The following is a 15,686-nucleotide window of genomic DNA, read 5'->3' on the forward strand; positions in this document are numbered from 1 at the left end:
CACACCACCTGATCTGCCTCTTGAGAAATTTGTATGCAGGTCAGGAAGCAACAGTTAGAACTGGACATGGAACAACAGACTGGTTCCAAATAGGAAAAGGAGTACGTCAAGGCTGTATATTGTCACCCTGTTTATTTAACTTATATGCAGAGTACATCATGAGAAACGCTGGGCTGGAAGAAACACAAGCTGGAATCAAGATTGCCAGGAGAAATATCAATAACCTCAGATATGCAGATGACACCACCCTTATGGCAGAAAGTGAAGAGGAACTAAAAAGCCTCTTGATGAAGGTGAAAGTTGAGAGTGAAAAAGTTGGCTTAAAGCTCAACATTCAGAAAATGAAGATCATGGCGTCCGGTCCCACCACTTCATGGGAAATAGATGGGGAAACAGTGGAAATAGTGTCAGACTTTATTTTTCTGGGCTCCAAAATCACTGCAGATGGTGACTGCAGACATGAAATTAAAAGACACTTACTCCTTGGAAGGAAAGTTATGACCAACGTAGACAGCATATTCAAAAGCAGAGACATTACTTTGCCAACAAACGTTCGTCTAGTCAAGGCTATGGTATTTTCTGTGGTCATGTATGGATGTGAGAGTTGGACTGTGAAGAAGGCTGAGGGCCGAAGAATTGATGCTTTTGAACTGTGGTGTTGGAGAAGACTCTTGAGAGTCCTTTGGACTGCAAGGAGATCCAACCAGTCCATTCTAAAGGAGATCAGCCCTGGGTGTTCTTTAGAAGGAATGATGCTAAAGCTGAAACTCCAGTACTTTGGCCACCTCGTGCGAAGAACTGACTCATTGGAAAAGACTCTGATGCTGGGAGGGATTGGGGCAAGAGGAGAAGGGGACGACAGAGGATGAGATGGCTGATGGCATCACTGACTCGATGGACGTGAGTCTGAGTGAACTCTGGAAGTTGGTGATGGACAGGGAAGCCTGGTGTGCTGCGATTCATGGGGTGGGTCACAAAGAGTTGGACACGACTGAGCGACTGATCTGATCTGATCTGTATCATCCCCATTTATTTATTTTTATTTTTTGCATTTTTTTTTCTATTTATTTTTTTGTGATAATTTTTTTGGGGAGGTGCTGTGCCAGGTCTTCCATTGTGGCATGCAGGCTCTGGTTGTGGCATTAGAACTCTTGGTTTCGGCATGTGGGATCTAGTTCCCAGACCAGAGATCACACCCAGGTCCCCTGCATGGAGAGCATGGAGTCTTAGCCACTGGATCAGCAGGCAATTCCTATCAATCTTATTTCTTAAATGTAAAATTTGCAGTAAGGACAGCTCTTCTGAGAACTACCTTCATAGTCAGTATCTCTCACTGAGACAAAAAATGAGCAAACTACAGTATTATACTGTTATTAACTTGACCTGTCCCTCCACCTAAGAGCCAGGAATGCTCAGATCATGATCTTCCGAAACTTACGCCTTTGGTAGCTTATACTGACCTAAACACCATGCCACCTAACTATTAGGTATAGGTAAATACTACATAACTCTATGAGAAATGGGAAAATCATGACTCAACTCAACAATTTATATGAGGATGTGATAAACACTGTGTAAACAGCCAATTTTATTTAATTAAACCACAAGGGCAACTAGAATACTTATTACAAAACCAAAGAGGACAGGTTATAAATACCTTCAATATCATCATTAGCACAGTGCCACCCACACAATAAATTTTCAGAGAATAATCACTGTTGAAAATCTCTAACTGAGAAACAACCAAGAATACATAATTATGTAAACCTATTTCCAGTAGTCAAGGAAGATTTTTTCAATTAAGTAAATAAAAATAGTTTCAGGTAAGGTAATAAACTTGGCATTTTAGAACATGCCCATTTATTACCACAATTCCACAGACACGCCACATGTGGACTCCAGGAACTAGCACCTGGAGATTTGGGGGTCCATGATTCAGCCTATCGTACTCTCCAATTAGAGGAGCTCCAGTCCCAAGCAGGTGAGACAAACTCTCATTATTGGTTTTTTCCTCTCTCTGTTGTCCTCTGGCGTGGCTCTGATAGGAGGACTAGAAATGGGAGCTCAGGGAAAGGAAAAGTATTATGGATATTGAGAGGAGGAAGCAGCTCAGGAAAGATGTTTTTCAACTCCTGGGTCTCCAAACTGCACATGCATGGATGTGGCCCTAACCAGCATGGATCTGACCCTAAACAGTATTACAAATTGAAGATAGATCAACACCCAGGTTCCAGACTGTCCACTGGGTGGGCTGCACATGCAGTACAGATCCAAACAGCACTGCAAAGGCTGTGGAACCTTCACTGACACAACCAAAAGAAGACTGGTTGGAACTTACAGCCTGAACCCATCAATACCCACAGCATGATAAAAACAAACATACAGTTGTCCCTTGGTGTCCACGGAGGACTGGTTTCAAGCTCCTGGCAGATGCCAAAATCCATGGATGCTCAAGTCCCTTATTTATAACGGAGCAGTGGGACTTCCCTGGTGGTCCAGTGGTTAAGAGTCTGTGGGTTCAATCTCTGGTTGGGCTTCCCAGGTGGCTCAATGGTAAAGAATCTACCCGCTAATGCAGGAGACACAAGAGACACAAGTTCCATCTTTGGTTGGAAAGATTCCCTGGAGAAGGAAATGGCAACCCACTCCAATATTCTTGCCTGGGAAATCCCATAGACAGAGAAGCCTGGCAGGCTACAGTCCAATGGGTTGCAAAAAGATCTGGACACAACTTACCAACTAAAACAACAAATAACAAGGTTGGCAAGGATGTAGAGAAGTACTGGACCCTCACACACTGTTAATGGTAATGTAAAATGGTGAAGCGACTTTGCAGAACAATCTGGCAGTTCTTCAAAAGGTTAAAACAGAGTTATCATAAGATACAGATATTTCATCCAACGTATATACTCAAGAGTAATGAAAACATACGTCCACACAAATGCACATGAATGTTCATAGCATTGTTATTTATAATAGCCCCAAAGTGAAAATAACTCAAATATCTATCCATAAACAATAAACAAAATGTGATATATCCACATAATAGAATATTATTCTATAAAAGGGAATGAAGAAGTGATACATGCTGCAAGATAGATGCTAAGTCAAAGAAGCCAGTCACTAAAGACCATATATGATGTGATTCTACTTATATGAAATGTCCAAAATAGCTAAGTCTATAGAGATGGAAGGTAGCTAGCATATTCGTTAGCTTAGGGCTGGCACAGGAGGGGATGGAGGAAAAAAGGTTTCTTTTAGGGTGATGGTTGCACAATTCTGAGAACCAACTAAAAACTACTGACTATATTCTTCAAATGGGTGAATTAAAGAGCACATATTGTATCTCAATAATTAGGAAACTGTTAAGGAAAAAGCTGCCAGGAAAAGAAAGACTACTATTTCATTTAAAGCAAAGAAGGGGCATACATAGCAAAGTTGGTTTAATACACTTTTCTGAAGACTGCTCCTGTAAGTCTTTTGATTCCTAATCTGAAGTTTCTGAAAATAAAATGTAACTACAAGAAAAAGCAAAGATGGGAAAAATAGTTCAGGATGAGTCCTAACATGAGGTATGATATGCCAGTATAGTTTTCTGTACAACTGTCAAAATGCCTTTACTGCTTCTGTCATTCAGAAACTTATGAAAAAATTATTCTTCAAAGATAGAATACTATTAAATTTGCCACCGATACATAAAACTATTTTGCCTACTACTAATTTCTATGAACAGCACAAATTATAAACTGATTTTTAGATTTATAAACTATTTGAAGAGCTAAACTCTAGCCAGAATCTAGAAAAAAACAAAAACATTTTCAGAGATGCTGCTAACCTGATTTTAAAGGATATTTCAGCTTCTTTCATGAGGGGAAAAAAATAAAATTAAACAATTCTTAAGCCTGATTTCTCCTTCCTCTGAGGTCAGCTGCTTTGTACAGATGGAATTTTATATCTAGTATATTCCCACTGTTGTCATTAATGGTAATTTAACAACATGCAAATGATGTGATTAAAATTCACCCTCAATTCACCTCCTATATTTTATCTCAATGTCCCACATTACTCCAATAGCCAGTAAGGTAACGTCACTAATTAAATCTTGCATCAAATTTTTTTTTTCATTCATGGTTAGGACAAGGAATTCCAAAAAGCACAAAAATCCATGGAATATTAGAGGAAACAGCCCGGTATAAATAGATGGATATGACATGTATATATGAATCTACCACAACTAAAATACTTAAGCTAAAAATACATTTAGAAGATCAGTGTAAAAAGTTAACTACCGTCTCACAGAAAATTAAACTAAAAAGCTGTTGGAAGGTGTAGAACGATTTAGCCACAGGTATGAAAACTAAGCAAATAAAAATATAGGCAATATTTTATAGCAGCTATAAATGGAGCATAATCTTTAAAAATTGTGAATTGCTCTGTTGAACATTATAAAACATGGTAAATAAACTATATCTCAATTTTTTAAAAAAGAAGGAAACTGTTACAATTCCAGGAAAGAAACAAAAAAATTAATAAAAAATTAAATAATACTACATGTTGCAGAGAATATTTACACAGTCATAATGCTATTAGTAACAAATAGCAATTTAATCAAAGGTTATGATACAATTGCATTGGGATGACATGGTATGGAGTGTGCAAGGATGTTAAATATCTTCTACCATTGGAAAGCAACTTTCCTGGTGGTCCAATAGCTAAGACTGTGCACTCCCAATGCAGGGGGCCAGGGAGGATCAGGGAGTTAGATCCCACATGCTGCAACTAAGACCTGGCAGAGTGGGGAGAAATATCAATAACCCCACATATGCAGATGACACCACCCCAAGGGTAGAAAGCGAAGAGGAATTAAAGAGCCTCTTGATGAAGGTGAAAGAAGAGAGTAGAAAAAGCTGGCTTAAAACTCAACATCCAAAAAACAAAGATCATGGCACTTGGTCCCATCACTTTGTGGCAAATAGATGGGGAAACAACCGAAACAGTGACAGACTTTATTTTCTTGGGTTCCAAAATCACTGCAGATGGTGTCTGAAGCCATGAAATTAAAAGACATTTGCTCCTTGGAAGAAAAGCTATGACAAACCTAGACAGAGTATTAAAAATCAGAGACATTACTTTGCTGACAAAGGTCCATCTAGTCAAAGCTATGGTTTTTCCAGTACTCATGTACAGATGTGAGAGCAGGGCAATAAAAAAGGCTGAGTGTCAAAGAATTGATGCCTTTGAACTATGGTGTTGAAGAAGACTCTTGAGAGTCCCTTGGACAGCAAGGACATCAAACCAGTCAAACCTAAAGGAAATCAACTCTGAATATTCACTGGAAGGACTGATGCTGTAGCTGAAGCTCCAATATTTTGGCTACCTGATGCGAAGAGCCAACTCATTGGAAAAGACCCTGATGCTGGGAAAGATTGAAGGCAGAAGGAGAAGGGGAAGACAGAGGATGAGATAGTTGTATGGCATCACCAACTCAATGGACATGAGTTGGAGCAGACTCCAGGAGATGGTGAAGGACAGGGAAGCCTGACATGCTGCAGTCCATGGGGTCACAAAGAGTCAGACACGACTGAGCAACTGAACAACCACCACCATCATTGGAAAGTAAAGGATAAAATCTAAAATTAAGAGTGAGGAGTAAAGAACAGTATTTAGAAAATGGAGGTATGTATATAAGAAACTATTACTGGAAAGTGGTTGCTTCTGGAACCATGATGAGATTTAAATAGGTGGGACAAGGATTCCTGTTTTTAAATCTCTGATTCCACTTTAACTATATGTATATATCACTATGATAAAAATAATAATTCAGATCATAAATAAGAGTTCATAGGATTATAAAACATGAAGTATAGAGCAATTAACAGAAGAGCACTATAATTCAATATGAACACTATAACTAAAACATTTATTGCATACATTTTTTAAAGGCAGTTTTATTAAATAAAATATTCAACTGTCCAATGTATTTAAGTATATTCCTGTTGCTATTTATCCTGGATCATAATACACCCTGTACGATACAGCACATCGCAGAAACCATTAGTTATCTACATAATTCTATTTTCTTTTCTTTCTTGTAATAGAACCCTAATTTTTTCTAAGATACTATCATACTTGTTCAAACTTACAATTTTTACATTTCCTAGCATCTCTTGCAACTTGGGAGAACCAATGAGATAAAACTGAAAGTCAACAGATGGACTTCCAAAAAGACTGATCAAATATGACTGGGTCCCTAATAATACAGTTTTCCCTGGTGGCTCAGCAGTAAAAAACCCGCCTGCCAAGCAGGAGATGGCAGTGGGTCAGGAAGATCCCCCAGAGAAGGAAATACCAATCCACTCCAGTATTCTTGCCTGGGAAATCCCAAGGACAGAAGAGCCTGGCAGGCTAAAGTCCATGTGGTGGCAAAGAGTCTTCTCCTTCTGCCTTCAATCTTTCCCAGCATCAGGGTCTTTTCCAATGAGTTGGCTCTTTGCATTGGGTAGCCAAAGTATTGGAGCTTCAGCTTTAGCATCAGTCCTTCCAATGAATACTCAGGGTTGATTTCCAAATTAACTTAGCAACTAAACAACAACCCTAACGATAAAGGGCAGCTGCCACTCAAGCCCTAGAATACCTACCTTTGAAATTCTTCTACATAAAAGAAAAAAATCAATATATTTAGTCACTGTGGATTTTAGGTGGGAGAAGGCGGTTTATTATTTATCAATAATAAAGCCTGTATGTCGGCCCATCTACCCTTATAACTTGATTTAAGATCCATATTTGAAATCATGGTTTATTTTCTCATTCTGCTGAGACTTAATACTTGTGGTAAGTCACATGGTATTCTTGGATCTCGGTATGAGATACTCTGTAAGATGCCTCTCTCCTTGAAATTATCCTAAAGATGAAAAGTTCATGTACAGAATATAGAATAGTTTGTAAGTCCTATCTCCCCAAACATATGTAGCCAAGTTTTGTGACACAAGTCTGGTTATTTTCACAGGATATCCTAAGATACAGATATTAATTTTATTTATATAGATTACTATTCTGTCAACTTACTTTATTGTTAAAGAATACATTTTGAAATTTATTATTAAAGGGAAACATTAAATATTATTTTCAGAAAAAATTAAAACATGTTAGTTGCTCCATATTCTTGGTATATTTATTTCATTAATATTTGTCCTACAATCCACTATTTTTCACATTAAGAATTATCCCAGACCTGTGTCAAATATATATCCCAGGAAACTGTTGACTGTTATATGCTAGTCATGAATCCATGCCATTAAATGTTTATGGAAGAGTCAGGAAGTAAGTTACTAATAAATATTCTCTTCAAATATAGACAATAGAACATTCATTATCTTCTCTCTTTTCCTTAAGTCCAAAAGCAAAGGAGCCTTGCCTAAACAAAACATTCAGAATACCTCTGTACATTACTTATTTTATATCTCATAGACTGTCAGACCAATAAACTACTCCCAGGAATGACTAAACAAACCAGATTATTACCTCTGTCTTAAGTAAATTCCTGCTGCCACCACACTGGATGGCAAGTGCTAAGATTCAGTTTATACCCTCCTTTCTCATCTCTGAAGATATCTTGCCTACTGAAGTCTATTCAAATACACAACTAGAAAAGAGACTCAGTATAAACTACAGTGTCACTAGACATCAGTGAGGTAAATTATTGGTATACCCTCTCAATTAGCTTGGCCCTGACTTAATATAATTAAATATTGTCTTTGAAGTTCTGGGTTGTAACTCCCCTTCTACTCACTAGCTTCCTTTAAAGCAAATATTTGTCCTTTATAACTCATCTATTCCCATCTGAAGGAAGAAATGGAATTTTCCATAAACCCACTGATGGTTGAAGAAAGAAACCTGTTAATATGCTACAAATTCAACTACTAAGTTTCAAGTGAAAATTTTTCTCCCTGGAGTTAATATTCCTGAATTCTGTCTAGGGAGACTTCTTGCCTAGCTTTCTTCTTTGCTGTACCACATCTTGATCCATGATGGTAAGATTGGATCCCTATCTTCAAACTGGCTCCCCATGTCTGTCCTTATCTACTTTATTATCCATACTTTTCTTAGAAGCTAATTATCCTAGACCTTTTATGATCAATGATCTCATTCTAGAATTGCCTTGCTGTAACTTTTGTTTTCTAAAAGTTTAATTTAACCCGTGACTTTAAATCAGGAGAAAAAGGTAGAACTCCAGATTTATCAATGAGAATTTCTTCCTTTCACTGCTCCAACTTTCCCAGACTAACCTAGCCCACAACCTTCTCTCCTCCAATTCAGGCAGATCTCAAAGTCAACAGAAGAACATCACAATTTAACTGCACTTCAAACTCTTCTAATTATAGTCAAGCTGGTCATAAACCTATAAATTCCTACAATGATTTTGATGAAAGGTTTAGAGGTTCTTTTGCCTCAGAACTTAAGTGACTAGTAAAAGATCATGAAGTACATAATAAAATTAGAACTAAAACCCAAATATCCTAACAAAGACTGAAAAGGAAACCATACATCTGCCAATAATCAATTTTTATATTTCTGGCTCACTTTTCCAAGTAGATTAAATATTCTTCCTGAAAAGCTCAAAAAGTACATCCAATCAAATGTTTTACAAAGTTTTTGAGGAATAACTGAGGTACAATTACCCTCACATATTTTATGTTTACAATTTATCCGTTTTGTCATATGTCATGCCATATCAATGAAATCATCACCATAATCAAGAAAAGTTTCAAACATTCCTATCACCTCAGAAGTTTCTTATCCCTGAGGAATTATCCTTCCCTCTCTTTCTGCACCAGCATCAGTACCCAGTCTCTAGGTAAGCTTCATTTCATGACAGACTCTGTATTTTAAAGAATTTTATATGAATGGAATCATAGCATGTGCTCTATTTTTACCAATTATGTTTTTATTTAGCAAAATTATTGTGAGATTCACTCATACTGTTGAGTGTACAATAATTTTCCTTTTTACTATTAAGTCATTTAATATAATTTTACAAAGTAGTTAAAAAAAAATTCCTTGTGGACTTCCCTGGAGGTGCAGTGGATAATAATCTGCCTGCCAATGCAAGGGGACACAGATTTGATCCCTGGTCCAGGAAGATTCCACATGCTGCTGAGTAACTAAGCCCCTGTGCCACAACCACTGAAGCCCACATGCCCCAGAGCCCGCAAGCCACAACTGCTGAGCCTGCCTGCACCACTGCCGAAGCCCATGCACCTGCAGCCCGCGCTCTGTAACCAGAAAAGCCACCACAGCAAGAAGCCCGTGCACCACAACCGAGAGCAGCGCCAGTCTGCCACAATGAGGCAAAGTCCACACCCAGCAAAAAAGACTCGGCGCAATCAAAAATAAATAAATAATTACAAAAAAAAAAGGAATCAACAGTCTAAAAAAAAAGAATACTCTCAGAAAAAACATCATACTACATTTATAATGAGCAGAATGAGCATTTTCAATATCTTCTGTTTTAAAAGGAAGAATGTCAACGACTGCCTAAAGAAGAAATATATTTTACTAGTATCAAACTCTCAGGAAAAGTAAGAATAAATTAAAGACTTCAATAATTTAGCTCTAACAGCTAAAAATATAGGACAAGACTTATTTAAAATATATTCCCATGAATTCGTTATTAAATGTACAGTGATGAGAAAAGGTAATTAACATGGGAGAAAATACAGTGGTAACATTCTAGTGTGCACATTATAACCCATTTATTACACACTATGATTTTGAATTCATTTCAAAAACCTTTTACATATTCACAAAAAATCATTTTACAACAAATAACTATTTTAAATAATGGGAATAAATGAGACTCTTACTAAAAACAACACTATAAAAAAAAAGGATAGACTATATAAGGACTTTCTTTTAAGCCATCATACATAAACATTTTCCAATAAATAAAATGCTATCCTGTATTAGTTTGTGTGAATACAGGAGGATATACTGTTGTTTCTTCAGGCACTTATTTCCTGAGAATATACCTGTGAAAGTCTCAAAATTGAGTGAAATGTTCCTTAATTGCAAAGTTAACCCTAAAAATCACAATTTTAGATAACTATAAAATGTTATATATATTTTGAAACTACAACATATGAATTGTATATATTTGTATTCAAAATCACAACATATATATAGTATGAAAAAGTTAACCATTACACAGTTAACAATTATGTCCATCATTTTTTATAATAGAGTATTTGGGACCACACCTCAGATTCTCAGAAAGGTACTTCAGGATGTTCCTATGACTTGAGAGAGACCCAGGGACAAAAAAGTATACCTTAAAGCTGTAAGCATAAATGACTCTGAACACAAATTCTTTTCTCTTCATATTTTCAGGCAGCTACTCATAAAATATAAAGCATCAAGAAATTACATTTAGAAGTACATTAAGAAAGGATACTCATATTTACCACTTAATGACAAAAATATGGAAATATAGAAAGTTCAACTGTATTTTATAACCCTTCTTACATTTTAATATAAATACAGAATATAATAACTCATACTACTCAAAGATGATAGTCTAAAAGATAATAACTACCATATACAAGGCAAACATAAAACCATTCCATTTCTGTTACAAACAGAAATGTATTAGGTAGGCACTCAATAAAACACAGCTGTATTTATTCCATAGGCAAGCAGAAAGGGGGAAAAGGATAACAATGAATATGCTTTCCTTCTACATTCACCCAAGTTTAGAAAACTTGGGTTGTTATTTTTCCCATCATTTAGAATTCATTTTATGTAAAATTTCCAGCTTCTATAGTCAAACTTGGCTGAATTTTATCAGCTAAATTTAGGCAAAGGTTTTTAACACTCTCAACTATCCATTAAATCAACCTTATTTTATCTTATAATACCAATTAAGGAATATGTTTATTGGATAGACGTCTTATCAAGACTGACTTGAAAAAGATACCAATTATTTTCATAATCTACTTCACTAGTTATGTCAATAGCTCACTTAATATACCCAGGATTCAAAATAAGTGATTATGCATAACTTATTTTCTATAAGAGTAATTTTTAGTACCAATGTAAGTGAGTAACTTCTTTGACATCTGGCATACCACTTAGACATTCATAATTTATGTAACGTATTTGACACAATGTTTTATACAAGGAGTTCCCTAGTCCCATTATGCTTAATAACATGTCAGCTCTTCTACTATAAACTTTGTTTTCCAACAGTTTATGAAACTGTTGAAAAACTGCTCTAGGATAGCTCACTCCGTCAGGCCGTTTGTAACAGGCAGCTGTGCTTAGAACTCACTGTTGACACAACAGTGTGAGCTGTGCAGTGATTCCTCAAAGGATGAATAGATCCATCACTTCCTAGAGTCACAGAAGCTGCCGGACTGGAAGCTGCCACCAGGACCAGCCAGTCACAGGGAATCCACCAGCTCCTCCAGGCAGAGAAAAGGGACAAGGACAAACTCAAGAAAGCCAAGAAGAGAAAAACCAAAATGACTGCACCAAGCCAAGTAAGAAGAGATGGCAGCTACTGATCAGTAGAGAATGCAAAATCAGCAGTTTCGACAGAAACATGCTAAAATAATGGGCTGTCAGAAGTAACATCTCAGGAGAAAAAGAAGTGGAAACACTGAAGAAGATAAAAGAACTGAATGCAAGCTACATCAAGTCCATGGAAAGTGTAATCAATGAGCTTTTAAGCACCGTCTGATGTGAAACCAGAAATCCATCCGAACTATAGAACTGCCAACTAAATGTGTACCCCATTGTTCAGTAAGCGGTATCTACAGACAAAGGAAAAAATTGTTCTAGGATAAAAGTTGGCAGTTAAGAACCATCAAGACAATAATGTACTTTTTAAAAAAGTCTATATATAATTTTACAAGAAGGGAGTGATATATTCTCTCACTATCTTCATCTAACAGACCCTTTGGAATCTTTTTTGACCAGTCATACAAAGAGAAATATTTTTTAAAAATAAAATAAAATTTAAGAACTAGCATGAATATTACACTATGAACAAAAGTGATTCAGTTGGACTTCCTTGGTGGTCCAGTGGCTAAGACTCCACCTCCCAGTGCGAGCAACCAAGTTCAATCCCTGGGAGAGGAACTAGATCCCACATGTCACAACTAAGAGTCTGTGTGCCACAACAAAGATCGAAGATTCCACATGCCACAACCAACACAACCAAATTAATAAATTTTTTTAAGTGATGCAGTTAAGATAAAGACCAGTGGATATTTTATAGATTCTAGTTCCAAGGAAAGATTTTAAATCAGTAGCCTGCTTAGTTTTCTCCTGTTAGCCATAAGGTCAAGATTAGGATTTAATGTAACAAATGAAAACATTAGTTGCTTTTCTCTGGTTGATATATTAGTCTTTTATAATAGTCAATGATCAATAGCATCAAGAGATAACAGTCAATGACTGGAGTTGTCAAGAAAGTTGTTATCCATGATGCTAGTAAATCCAACATAAAGGAATGCAATCAATAATACTGATCAACAAACATCAAAACAAACAAAAAAAATCACAAACCTGTATTCTATGGGTAGTCCCCCTAAACCTAGACTGTCTAGTAAATGCATGTCTCGAATCCCAAGGGCCACCTAAATGCAATACGAATACTTCAGCATAAATTTATCAATACTAATGGAAAAATATACTACTAATCAGTTACTTGTCTGCACATGTTGATCACTATGCTAAAAACACTCCAGGGTCTGTGATTGTTTTTGCTTAAAATGTGCATTTTCCTCTAATTTGGAAAAGATTTAATGTTCAAACAAGAGGATGGTTTCAGCATCCTTCTGCATGAAGATTCCAAAACTATCTTTCCTTGCTCTTGATATTATGTTACTACTACTACTGTAAAGAAAAGCTCTGATAAACTAGGGAATAAAGTTCTTTCTCCATCCACAATTGGCAGCTTAAAGGGGTTCTGTGGCTTTTCTTATAAAGGGGGGCTTCCCTGGTGGCTCAGACGGTAAAGCATCTGCTTGCAATGTGGGAGACCCAGGTTCAATCGCTGGGATCTGATACTGGTGTTAAAACACGACTATTGCCTCAAATCATTATTTTCACAATCTCACCAGGAGTAGGTGACCCTCTTCACCTAGATTTAAGGCCCAAACTCTCCAAAGGATTTTAAGAAAGATCTCACAATGACTATATACAGTGGAATGATTATTTCCTTAGCTTTGCAACTAATCACTTTGTTTAGAAATCCCCTCATTTCCCTGCAACTAGAGAATACAGATCTTCCATTCTATGAGTCTGCCTACTCACTATTATCTAAATTCAAATTTCAAAACTATCTGCCCAGATTTATACTCCCATTCTACTTCAAATGTACTATTTCCTCTTTAGCAAATAACTATGTACTCTGCAAGGATGAAACATACTCATAAATTCAATCCTTTTCCCAAATACACACAAAAGTTGATGAAATCTATCTATTAACCTGCCTGCCTTGGAGAGATGCCTGAAATAAGCAAAAGGCTCATTTTACACAAATGCTGAAACTGTTCCAGAACTAAGCTTAATGGGGGTCACTCATTCTTTGAGATTACTGTATGAGACACTATACAGACACCCGTTCCACGAAAAAACACCAGAGATCAAAGACAGAAGTACTTAATTCCTTATAGTACTTTAAAACTTACACTATGTTATATGCACTAATCAATACTCACGTGCTAAAGTACTTCTCACTTAAAATAAGCCTAGGTCAGTAAATAATAGAATAAATGAAGCTCACCACCATCATCACTAAAAGCATTTATAAAATTCTTTTTGTGTTTAATACTGTGGTAGAATTTACATACAAGAATGTGTAAGCTGCAAAGAAATTGAAATTTGAAACTATCACTGTAGATTTTACAACTTAAAATTAAGATCGTTCTTATAAAACAATTACTTTAGTTATTCTAGCCAGTGATAATTTTTAACACATAGTCCAAAGGACAGAGACTCCTGAAATAATTTTGGGTAAAATGAAATTTACAAAATATTCACATATAAATGACGCTCCAGGGAGTTCCATTTTCACCTTAGCTGTAGAAAGCCTGAAAGAGTGTCACTCCTAACCAAAAAAACAAGAAAAAACCGTTTAACTATCATCTTACATTTCTTGAGCATATCAGAGAGCTGAGCTAACAGGGAAACCTGTATTTGACATTTCAAGAAGGACAGATTCCTCCACAACAACAGGGGTAAGAGGCAACTACTATGCAAGAAAGTAAGAAAAAAAATCAGCTAAAATTTTAACGAAAGTGCCATTAATTTCCTGTTTCTATAGAGTTGGCTATCCTGGCCATTTCATGCAAATGGAACAAAAAATTATGTGGTCTTTGTGTTTGGCATCTTTGACTTTGAATGTTTTAAAGGTTTATCCATGAATGTAACAGAAAACTTCACTCCTTTTTTATTAACAATATTCCTTTCTACAGATATACCACATTTTGTTCTACTGATGGACATTTGACTTGTACATTGAAAACTATAAAACATCACTGAAAGAAATTAAAAATCTAAATCAATAGAAAGGCATTCTAATTTCATGAATCAGAAGATTTAACATATTGTTAAAATGGCTGTACTCTGAGTCAATGCAACCCTTATTAAAATCTCAGCAGCCTCTTTTGCAGAAATTGAAAAGCTGATACTAAAATTCACACATAAATGCAAGGGACCCAGAACAGATACAACTTGAAAAAGAATAAAGCTAAGGAGATGACACTTTCTGATTTAAAAACTTGCTACAAAGCTAGCGTAATCGAGATAATGCAGTATTGATGCAAGGCCAGACAGAAATCAATGGAATAGAATTGACAATTCAGAAATAAAACCGTATGCTTATGGTCAACTGATTTTCAACAACAGTGATAAGAAAATTCAATGGGAAAGAATAATCTTTTCAACAAACAGTGCTACGACTGTAACTGACAGGAAGAAACTTGACTCCATACTGAATCCATTCCTTTAACTCTAACCCTTGTGCTCTGCTGCCTCTGCTTAGTCATGCAGGCTCTGCACCTTTTGTAAAAGAATGCTATAGCCTGAAACATACAGGAGAGCCCATTCTCAAGGCTCACTCATATAGAAATAAAAAGTAGAATGGAGAATAATTGTTATCTCATAGGAGGTCTAGGAACATTGTGATGAGACCTGCCTGGACAGCTGTAAGAACAAAGGTACCGAAAAGTTTGCAAAAACCTGCCACACCCTCTCTCCCCTTTCAGTGTAAAGCCTAACTTCTAATTCAGGTATAAGACGGTTCTCTGGGACACTAGTTGACCATCTATCTTCCTGATCTGCTGGCTTTTCGAAAAAGTCGCTATTTCTGGCACCAACAACACATCTCTTGATTTACTGACCTGCGAGCAATAGGAGCTTGGACTTGGTAACAGGACAACTAAAAAGCTATTTGCAAAAGAACGAAGTTGGACTCGTCGCACCATACACAAAAATTAGCACAAAACAGATGAGACCTAAAAGTAAAAGCTAAAATTCTTACAGGGAAAAAGAAGAGTAAATCTTTGTGACCTTAGTTTCCCAGACGAAACAAGGAATGAAAGGAAGAATGGGTAAGCCCATCAAGAGAGTGAATTACGTGACGAGTGAATATTTTTGCAAACCAGGTATCTTATAAGGGA

The 15,686-nt window shown here is 36.4% G+C and overlaps 1 protein-coding gene and 1 pseudogene across 1 annotated transcript in view; one reads left to right on the forward strand and one right to left on the reverse strand.

Annotated features, from left to right (window-relative positions):
- Positions 1–12,075, forward strand: part of LOC105004122 — a 36,116-nt pseudogene extending 24,041 nt beyond the window's left edge.
- USP32 (ubiquitin specific peptidase 32) overlaps positions 1–15,686 on the reverse strand; it is a 204,900-nt gene that overhangs the window by 123,157 nt on the left and 66,057 nt on the right. The gene's annotated exons all lie outside the window — the stretch shown is intronic.

The sequence above is a fragment of the Bison bison genome, unplaced genomic scaffold, assembly GCF_000754665.1.
Source record: "Bison bison bison isolate TAMUID 2011002044 unplaced genomic scaffold, Bison_UMD1.0 scf7180017864472, whole genome shotgun sequence".
NCBI classification, from domain to species: domain Eukaryota; kingdom Metazoa; phylum Chordata; class Mammalia; order Artiodactyla; family Bovidae; genus Bison; species Bison bison.